This window comes from Helianthus annuus, chromosome 17 (assembly GCF_002127325.2).
Source record: "Helianthus annuus cultivar XRQ/B chromosome 17, HanXRQr2.0-SUNRISE, whole genome shotgun sequence".
In the NCBI taxonomy this organism is placed as follows: domain Eukaryota; kingdom Viridiplantae; phylum Streptophyta; class Magnoliopsida; order Asterales; family Asteraceae; genus Helianthus; species Helianthus annuus.
In genome coordinates this window covers 88,306,631-88,316,758 of record NC_035449.2, presented here as the reverse complement: position 1 = coordinate 88,316,758, position 10,128 = coordinate 88,306,631, and positions in this window count along the sequence as shown.

Here is a 10,128-nt window from a genome sequence, read left to right as displayed (position 1 = left end):
TAGTCTAGGTCAAAGCATTACTAATAACCTAATTCCCTATAACCATTGGCTCTGATACCAACTTTTCTGTCACACCCCTACCAAGTAAAACAACAAAACATGGCGGAAACGTCAGGGAGTGTTGTAACAGAATCATTGTTTCATAACACATGGAAAATTGAAATGTTGTTTTATTGAATAAATGAACTCATTGTTTTAATACAATCAACTAAGTACAACTATTATCTTTCAAGTTTTAAAGTCGCTAAGGCACGAGTCCATCCTAAGTGTAGCATATATCATCAATCATCACAGAGCAGTACCTGAAACATGTGTAAAAATAGGTACGTCAGCATAAAAAATGCCTGTGAGATACATAGGTTTTATTGATGTAGGATTCATGACTTATAAGTTTAAAGAAAAGGTTTTAATAGAAGTAGTCATGATCCTTGAAAAAGGTTTTCTTTTATAAATCATACCAAAATTTATAAGAAATTAGATGATACAAAATAATAATACATAGGTAATTAAATAATTAAGTAAAATGAGTTTGTATAAAATATATTGTTTGATAAACAACATTTTGATAAAAAGATTTATAGTATATATAAAAATATACTTCGGTTTTAAGAAAGTTGAATAAGTTATATATTAAAATATATTTTGGTTCCAAAACCATTAACCCAAGTGTACTAAATAACACCACGGTATGTAATGCGATGAAAACACTTATATATAAGAAGTACCACCGGCATATCTACCATGTTTTCATCACATTACACCCGTCCCGTTATCTAAACACTAACAAAAAACCAGTCATTAAGTAAATAGTATATTAACCATAACATAAATAAGTTTTCAGTAGTATATCAAAAGTATACTTTGGATTTATAAATAACATATTAAACTATGTTTTGGTTTGAAAATTACATATTAAAACTATGCTTTAGATTATGAAGATAACATATCAAACTATGTTTTAATGATCAACAAAATATATGTTGGTTTTTGTACAATATCCCATATGAGAGCATATCAAACTATACTTTTGGGAGTATAACTTAATATACAAAAATAATGTGATTTAAGAATTTATTCAGACCTAGTGTATCAAAATACACCTTTGAGACTATAGAAATACCACAAAGGCAATCCCTATTTGGATGGAGCAACAAATTGGTTTTAGACATTCCATGACAACAGGAATGGGGTGTCAAATCCTATAGCGCTATATCATACTACCAACCGGTCTGGTGAACCAAAAATAAGTACTATTCCAACAATTAATTTTATAATCTTTGGAAAAATCAGTTTTTAAACCATAGATAGTCATTTAGTTTGTCAAAAGATAAGTACTAACATGTATAATCAATTATACTTTGAAATCATGAAAATAACAGATAGGTACACGTGCTTCACCCCAAAACAGTTGAAAACAGTAAAAGAGGGGACTATGTACTCACTTGAGAGTGCTTAGAAGTCTTGAGCAACTACCAAGCAAGCTAGAGGAGTCCCGGAATCAAACGGCACCTAGTATAGATAACTACGTAAATAAACCGGACCTAAATCGGGAGATCGGATAGTATGAGGTCTTGTAAACCAAATGAGTGTGGGAACTCATATGATATGGTTTAACAAGGCCTATATACTAAAATGAAACCTATCCTAAGTGCTTACGACCCATCACGACCCGTTTAGGTAGCTTGCGCTACTTTAACGTGTCGTTTGCATAAAACGCGTTCGAGACGTCTAACTAGCCCTATGACAAGTATTATATGCCAAAACATGTTTAAATATGTTACATAATCAGTTATGTGACAAAAATTTAGGTTACATATGCTTAATTACCAATTATGTATGAAAAGGGCATTTTGGTAATTTACCTAAGGCATTTAAACTACTTATCATACAACTACTTAAACGAAGTGACCATAAGGTATAACCTCGAAAGGTTATTCCCTATACAACTTTGGTCACTAAACATGTTTGGTTGGATCCTAATGATCGACCAAACGGGTCGGGTTCGAAAGTATAAGCGATTGTTTAGATCGGTTACCTTACGACCCTACATAAGCACTAATCTAAAAAGTGACGAGCTAAACATGCTAGAACATGTTTAGTTAAGTTAGAAAACAGGTTTGATATTAAAACAAATGGTTTTAATACCCTAGAGTAGTTTGGTTACAAAATACGCGAGAAAACGCATTTTGGCCGAAACTACGACTCGTCACTAAGCCTAGATAACGTGGTAATCAGTAGTTTTTGTCACTAGGGACTATAACCATCGTGATTATGCTCACGTTGTGAAGTTCAAACGAACTTCGCATTGACCATAAATGGTCAATGCAGAAAGTCAAACGCTGTTTGACTTTAACGATAAAAACGAATGAAAAACGCGAAAGAATACTTACAGAAGGTCCCCGCAAGATTTGAACCCGATTCTCTCTCAGGTAGGAAGCATATACTTCCACTTAGAGAGCTTGAATCAGATTCAAATGTGAGGAATGAATGAAAACATGGTGGGTATTTATAGGAAATCTAGAACCGTTAGGATCGTTCATCGTAAAACGAGATTCGATCTCATCCGTACACATGTGCCCATGGTTTTGTGAAACCATGGGAGCCCATAGTTTCATTAAAACCATGTGCAAATGAGGGGAACAGCTGGAACAAGCTGGAATTAAGATTTTTCATTTTGGTCCCTTCCTAAGATAACTATGGCAGAATGTCAATTTTGGTCCCTGAACTTCAGAATCTTGCATTTAGGCTCATTTTTGACACGTTTAAGCCCCGTTAACCTCATTTCAAGGCTCTAAAATGAAGTTAGTGTATAGGGAACTTGAAATGTGCTCAAAAATATCCCGGATGTCGGCTCGTTTGGTCGTACGGTTGCGTTGTTCGGTAAATTACGACGGAAGTCGTAACGAACGCAAAAACGATCCAAATTAAGCGACGAATGGAATTTTATCATGCCAATCACTAAAAAAAGTATTTTAAAGATTATATAAATTTTTTGAATGTCCGGATATATTCAGAACGTAAGATATGAGCGAAAATGCAAACTTGTGCACTTTTTGACGCTTTTAGTCCCTGAATGACCAAAAGTTTATTTTTGCGCACCAAACACCTCAAAGCCTATTTCTAAGCTATGTAAGGGATATTTAGGGCATATTTAACTTATGATCAAGTTCCAGATGTTCGTTACTATACAAATCGGTATAGTTTCGCAGTTTGACACAATTAGTCCCTGCGATCGAACAAACTTGATTTCAACACACCAAACCCTCCAAAACTTGTTTCTAAGTTATGTAAAGGTTATTTAAGGTATGTTAAACCTATTTCACTATTCCGGAGTGTTTTTTGCATTTAACTGGTTATATTTACGCATCAGTTTGCGTATAACCTTCTAGAAAGCGATTTAAGGCTTGAAATCGGACAGGAATTGATATGTGCGAACGATGCACATTTTTTTACAAATCCCAAGTATGAATTACAATATTTCACTGATTTGGCATTTGTTTGATGGTTGAAGTGACACAGGTATCACAGTCTCCCCTACTTTAGGAAATTTCGTCCCGAAATTTAATTTTAGGGGAACTTGTGAAGAAAACTGTGATGGTTTCGCTTTCGAATGAATCCCTCGAACCCTAAGTAAAACTCTGGGCCATGTTAGGATTCTTAGCGAAATTGACAACTGTCAAAGTGAAGTCCTTGTAGTAACAAAATATGGAGTTTCGAACTATGGACAGAAGAACGTTTCTCATGAAGACTTATCATAGGAAACTTGTGTGTGCTTGAAATCAGAATTGGGAAGTGTAAGATAAAATGACATCATCAAGGTCCAAGACTTCTCCCATATCATTACTCTTGTCACCATAGGTCTTAACACATGACAAAACTTCTTGTGGTTTCTGTGCACTGAATTCCATAATTATGTAGGCCTCCATAATTACGTAATTCCTTGCACAGTCCGCACAGTTCATTTCATAATGCGTACGGGAAAAATCAATTGAATAAACATGAAGCGATTTGACTAGACCACCAAAGGATCTTTTTAACTGGATCAATGAACGATCTTTTTAACTAGATCAACACATGATCTCCTTAACTAGACTGTCGTACGATCTCCTTAAATAGACCACTTTAAGGGATCTTTTCAATTATATCATCACATAATATTCTAACCAGATTTTCAAATCAATCTGTTTAACTAGACCACTCAAGGGGTCCACTTATAGTATAGTACTTTAAAACCCAAGGGACTTTACTACAACGTAGAAGTCCATTAAGGATTTAAGATAGTACCTTTGGATATCCTACTATGAATCCCTCATATAAGATATGGAAGATTTTATGAGGATTTGGATGGATCACACAAAACATATAAGAGAACATATAAGCACATAATCACATAATTAGTTAACTTGATCTTTAATTTGTTATCTTTGGACACGGATAATTAAAGCACACCAGGAAATCCAATCCGTGGATTTTATTTGGCACTTTAATCATTAAGAATCTATCTATGGGGATAGAAGGATCTTCAACAGGAGTTTGGCTTTGTTTCTTAAAAGAAACGAGCGTTAAAGGTTCTTGGGGAGATCAGAAGTGATCACAAAAATGACAGAACCACACGAGTAGCTCGTCTTTATGTTGACATCATAAGGTTGCATCAAAACATTCACACAATCGCATCAGTTTTGCAGAAATAAAAACAACAAATCTTTATTTATGTAACAACCGAATTGTCTTGAAATGTCAAAGATAACAACCAAAGGAAATAACAAAACACTAATTGTTCACTGCTGCATCATTGTTTACGTTTGCCTCATTGATGTTAAATGCTCGTCCACGCGCTGGAGGTATGTTAACAAGTTTTGGGCAATTGTTTCTGTAGTGAGTAAGGTCACCACAGTTATAACATGACCCCGGTGGGAACCGTGCTTGAACAGCAGCAGGGTTTGCAGCAGCTTGATTTGCATAACGGCAGACGTTGATCAAATGTCCCAACCGCCCACAGTGGGTACATTTGTGACACTGCTCCTGCTCCAGATGATGACGGTTGCACTTGTTGCACAAAGGTGCGGTACCAACATAGTTTTGCCTTTTACGAGGTTGTGCTGGCTGGTTTGGTGCAACCTGCTTCTCTTGAGCAGTGATGGCGCAGTTTTGAGAAGCCTTACGCTTCTTCTTTTTGGATCCTTCAACCTGCTTTTCCTTTGGCTCAGCTGGAGCAGTCTTGTCGGATGGTCTTGGGTCGCCTTTTCGAAAAAGCTTTTTCTTCCTGATGTGGGATTCAGTTAAGGTGGCAGACAATTCAATGGCTTGTCTGACAGTAGTAGGGTTGCTGCCAGTAACAATATCCTGAACTAGGTCAGGAAGACCATCAATGTATTTCTCAATTGCCTTATCCACAGGTGTAACCATAGCAGGACATAGCAGGCTCAATTCCTCATAGCGGTCAGTATAGGCGCGATGCTCACCGCTGTCTTGCTTTAGGTCATCAAATTCCCTTTCCAAAGCCCTCAATTCATGACGAGGACAAAACTCCCTCATCATAAGAGCCCTAAGCTCAGCCCAAGTTTGTGCTAATGCGACCTCAGCACCACGGTCTCTCATAATTCCGTTCCACCATGTGAGAGCCCTCTTCTGAAACACACTGGATGCAAACTTGACTTTCCGATTGTCTGGACATTGAACATGACAAAATGTATTTTCGATGCTTTCGAACCACTGTAGGAGCCCGGTTGCTCCTTCAGAACCGCTAAACTTGAGGGGGTTAGCTGAATTGAAACTTTTGAAATTGCAAGGAGCATTCTGGTTGTTATTGGCTTGGTTTACTTGAGCTATAATGTTTGGGAGTGCGGCAGCCATGTGTTGTGCCAGAATATCTGCCATTTCGGCATTTGAGAGCGGATTTTCGCGTCGAGGAGGCATTCTAAAAGGGGAAACAGGAAGGAAAACAAGTGAAAGGATTAGACAAAAAGAATGAGATGAGACAAAATTGATGAAAGCAAAGATGGTGGTCATTTGTTTGTTACTACAAAGCAACAAACGACCCATGGTGATTAATCAAAGCAAATAGGTCAAAAATAATGTATCGCGATGACATGCTCGCCTATAAGTAGACACTCACCCCAAGAGTTCCCAGGTAAGAGTGACTGGTCCGATACTATGGATTTGTACGAACACTCTAGCCTTAGACAGAAAACTCAGGGTACAGGCATCCACCCTTCCAGTTTGCACGTGTTCACATTATTTAGACCAAACTTTGACGGGATTTTGAAAACTTAAAGGGTACAAAACCATATAATAAATCATCCTAGAACAGATGATTAGTTTTCAAAGCGGGATAGAAATTTGTGTTCTTATTGTGGTTGTCACCTAAGAATAAGTGACGGTATTGTTTTAAAATTAAACACAAGGTAACTTGTGTTAGGGTCCTAGGAAGGTTATAGTCTAGGTCAAAGCATTACTAATAACCTAATTCCCTATAACCATTGGCTCTGATACCAACTTTTCTGTCACACCCCTACCAAGTAAAACAACAAAACATGGCGGAAACGTCGGGGAGTGTTGTAACAGAATCATTGTTTCATAACACATGGAAAATTGAAATGTTGTTTTATTGAATAAATGAACTCATTGTTTTAATACAATCAACTAAGTACAACTATTATCTTTCAAGTTTTAAAGTCGCTAAGGCACGAGTCCATCCTAAGTGTAGCATATATCATCAATCATCACAGAGCAGTACCTGAAACATGTGTAAAAATAGGTACGTCAGCATAAAAAATGCCTGTGAGATACATAGGTTTTATTGATGTAGGATTCATGACTTATAAGTTTAAAGAAAAGGTTTTAATAAAAGTAGTCATGATCCTTGAAAAAGGTTTTCTTTTATAAATCATACCAAAATTTATAAGAAATTAGATGATACAAAATAATAATACATAGGTAATTAAATAATTAAGTAAAATGAGTTTGTATAAAATATATTGTTTGATAAACAACATTTTGATAAAAAAGATTTATAGTATATATATAAAAATATACTTCGGTTTTAAGAAAGTTGAATAAGTTATATATTAAAATATATTTTAGTTCCAAAACCATTAACCCAAGTGTACTAAATAACACCACGGTATGTAATGCGATGAAAACACTTATATATAAGAAGTACCCCCGGCGTATCTACCATGTTTTCATCACATTACACCCGTCCCGTTATCTAAACACTAACAAAAAACCAGTCATTAAGTAAATAGTATATTAACCATACTTTAGTTGGTAACATAAATAAGTTTTCAGTAGTATATCAAAAGTATACTTTGGATTTATAAATAACATATTAAACTATGTTTTGGTTTGAAAATAACATATTAAAACTATGCTTTGGATTATGAAGATAACATATCAAACTATGTTTTAATGATTAACAAAATATATGTTTGTTTTTATACAATATCCCATATGAGAGCATATCAAACTATACTTTTGGGAGTATAACTTAATATACAAAAATAATGTGATTTAAGAATTCATTCAGACCTAGTGTATCAAAATACACCTTTGAGACTATAGAAATACCACAAAGGCAATCCCTATTTGGATGGAGCAACAAATTGGTTTCAGACATTCCATGACAACAGGAATGGGGTGTCAAATCCTATAGCGCTATATCATACTACCAACCGGTCTGGTGAACCAAAAATAAGTACTATTCCAACGATTAATTTTATAATCTTTGGAAAAATCAGTTTTTAAACCATAGATAGTCATTTAGTTTGTCAAAAGATAAGTACTAACATGTATAATCAATTATACTTTGAAATCATGAAAATAACAGATATGTACACATGCTTCACCCCAAAACAGTTGAAAACAGTAAAAGAGGGGACTATATACTCACTTAAGAGTACTTAGAAGTCTTGAGCAACTACCAAGCAAGCTAGAGGAGTCCCGGAATCAAACGGCACCTAGTATAGATAACTACGTAAATAAACCGGACCTAAATCGGGAGATCGGATAGTATGAGGTCTCGTAAACCAAATGAGTGTGGGAACTCATATGATATGGTTTAACAAGGCCTACATACTAAAATGAAACCTATCCTAAGTGCTTACGACCCATCACGACCCGTTTAGGTAGCTTGCGCTACTTTAACGTGTCGTTTGCGTAAAACGCGTTCGAGACGTCTAACTAGCCCTATGACAAGTATTATATGCTAAAACATGTTTAAATATGTTACATAATCAGTTATGTGACAAAAATTTAGGTTACATATGCTTAATTACCAATTATGTATGAAAAGGGCATTTTGGTAATTTATCTAAGGCATATAAACTACTTATCATACAACTACTTAAACGAAGTGACCATAGGGTATAACCTCGGAAGGTTATTCCCTATATAACTTTGGCCACTAAACATGTTTGGTCGGATCCTAATGATCGACCAAACGGGTCGGGTTCGAAAGTATAAGCGATTGTTTAGATCGGTTACCTTACGACCCTACATAAGCACTAATCTAAAAAGTGACGAGCTAAACATGCTAGAACATGTTTAGTTAAGTTAGAAAACAGGTTTGATATTAAAACAAACGGTTTTAATACCCTAGAGTAGTTTGGTTACAAAATACGCGAGAAAACGCATTTTGGCCGAAACTACGACTCGTCACTAAGCCTAGATAACGTGGTAATCAGTAGGTATTGTCACAAGGGACTATAACCATCGTGATTACGCTCACGTTATGAAGTTCAAACGAACTTCGCATTGACCATAAACTGGTCAATGCAGAAAGTCAAACGCAGTTTGACTTTAACGATAAAAACGAATGAAAAACGCGAAAGAATACTTACAGAAGGTCCCCGCAAGATTTGAACCCGATTCTCTCTTAGGTAGGAAGCGTATACTTCCACTTAGAGAGCTTGAATCAGATTCAAATGTGAGGAATGAATGAAAACATGGTGGGTATTTATAGGAAATCTAGAACCGTTAGGATCGTTCATCGTAAAACGAGATTCGATCTCATCCGTACACATGTGCCCATGGTTTTGTGAAACCATGGGAGCCCATAGTTTCATTAAAACCATGTGCAAATGAGGGGAACAGCTGGAACAAGCTGGAATTAAGATTTTTCATTTTGGTCCCTTCCTAAGATAACTATGGCAGAATGTCAATTTTGGTCCCTGAACTTCAGAATCTTGCATTTCGGCTCATTTTTGACACGTTTAAGCCCCGTTAACCTCATTTCAAGGCTCTAAAATGAAGTTAATGTATACGGAACTTGAAATGTGCTCAAAAATATCCCGGATGTCGACTCGTTTGGTCGTACGGTTGCGTTGTTCGGTAAATTACGACGGAAGTCGTAACGAACGCAAAAACGATCCAAATTAAAACGACGAATGGAATTTTATCATGACAATCACTAAAAAAAAGTATTTTAAAGATTACATAATTTTTTTGAATGTCCGGATATATTCAGAACGTAAGATATGAGCGAAAATGCAAACTTGTGCACTTTTTGATGCTTTTAGTCCCTGAATGACCAAAAGTTTATTTTTGCGCACCAAACACCTCAAAGCCTATTTCTAAGCTATGTAAGGGATATTTAGGGCATATTTAACTTATGATGAAGTTCCGGAAGGTTCGTTACTATACAAAGCGGTATAGTTTCGCAGTTTGACACAATTAGTCCCTGCGATCGAACAAACTTGATTTCAACACACCAAATCCTCCAAAACTTGTTTCTAAGTTATGTATAGGTTATTTAAGGTATGTTAAACCTATTTCACTATTCCGGAGTGTTTTTTGCATTTAACTGGTAATATTTACGCATCAGTTTGCGTATAACCTTCAAGAAAGCGATTTAAGGCTTGAAATCGGACAGGAATTGATATGTGCGAACGATGCACATATTTTTACAAATCCCACGTATGAAATACAATATTTCACTGATTTGGCATTTGTTTGATGGTTGAAGTGACACAGGTGTCACAATTCTCGTTCCTATTCCCTTTTCCCCAACAGTCTTCTATCTGATGGCCCAACCTACCACATTTGTCGCATCTTGGAATGCGACAAGCTCCTTCATGATGATACTTACATTTTTGGCATTTAGGCAGGGTGCCTTGGTATCCTTTGGCT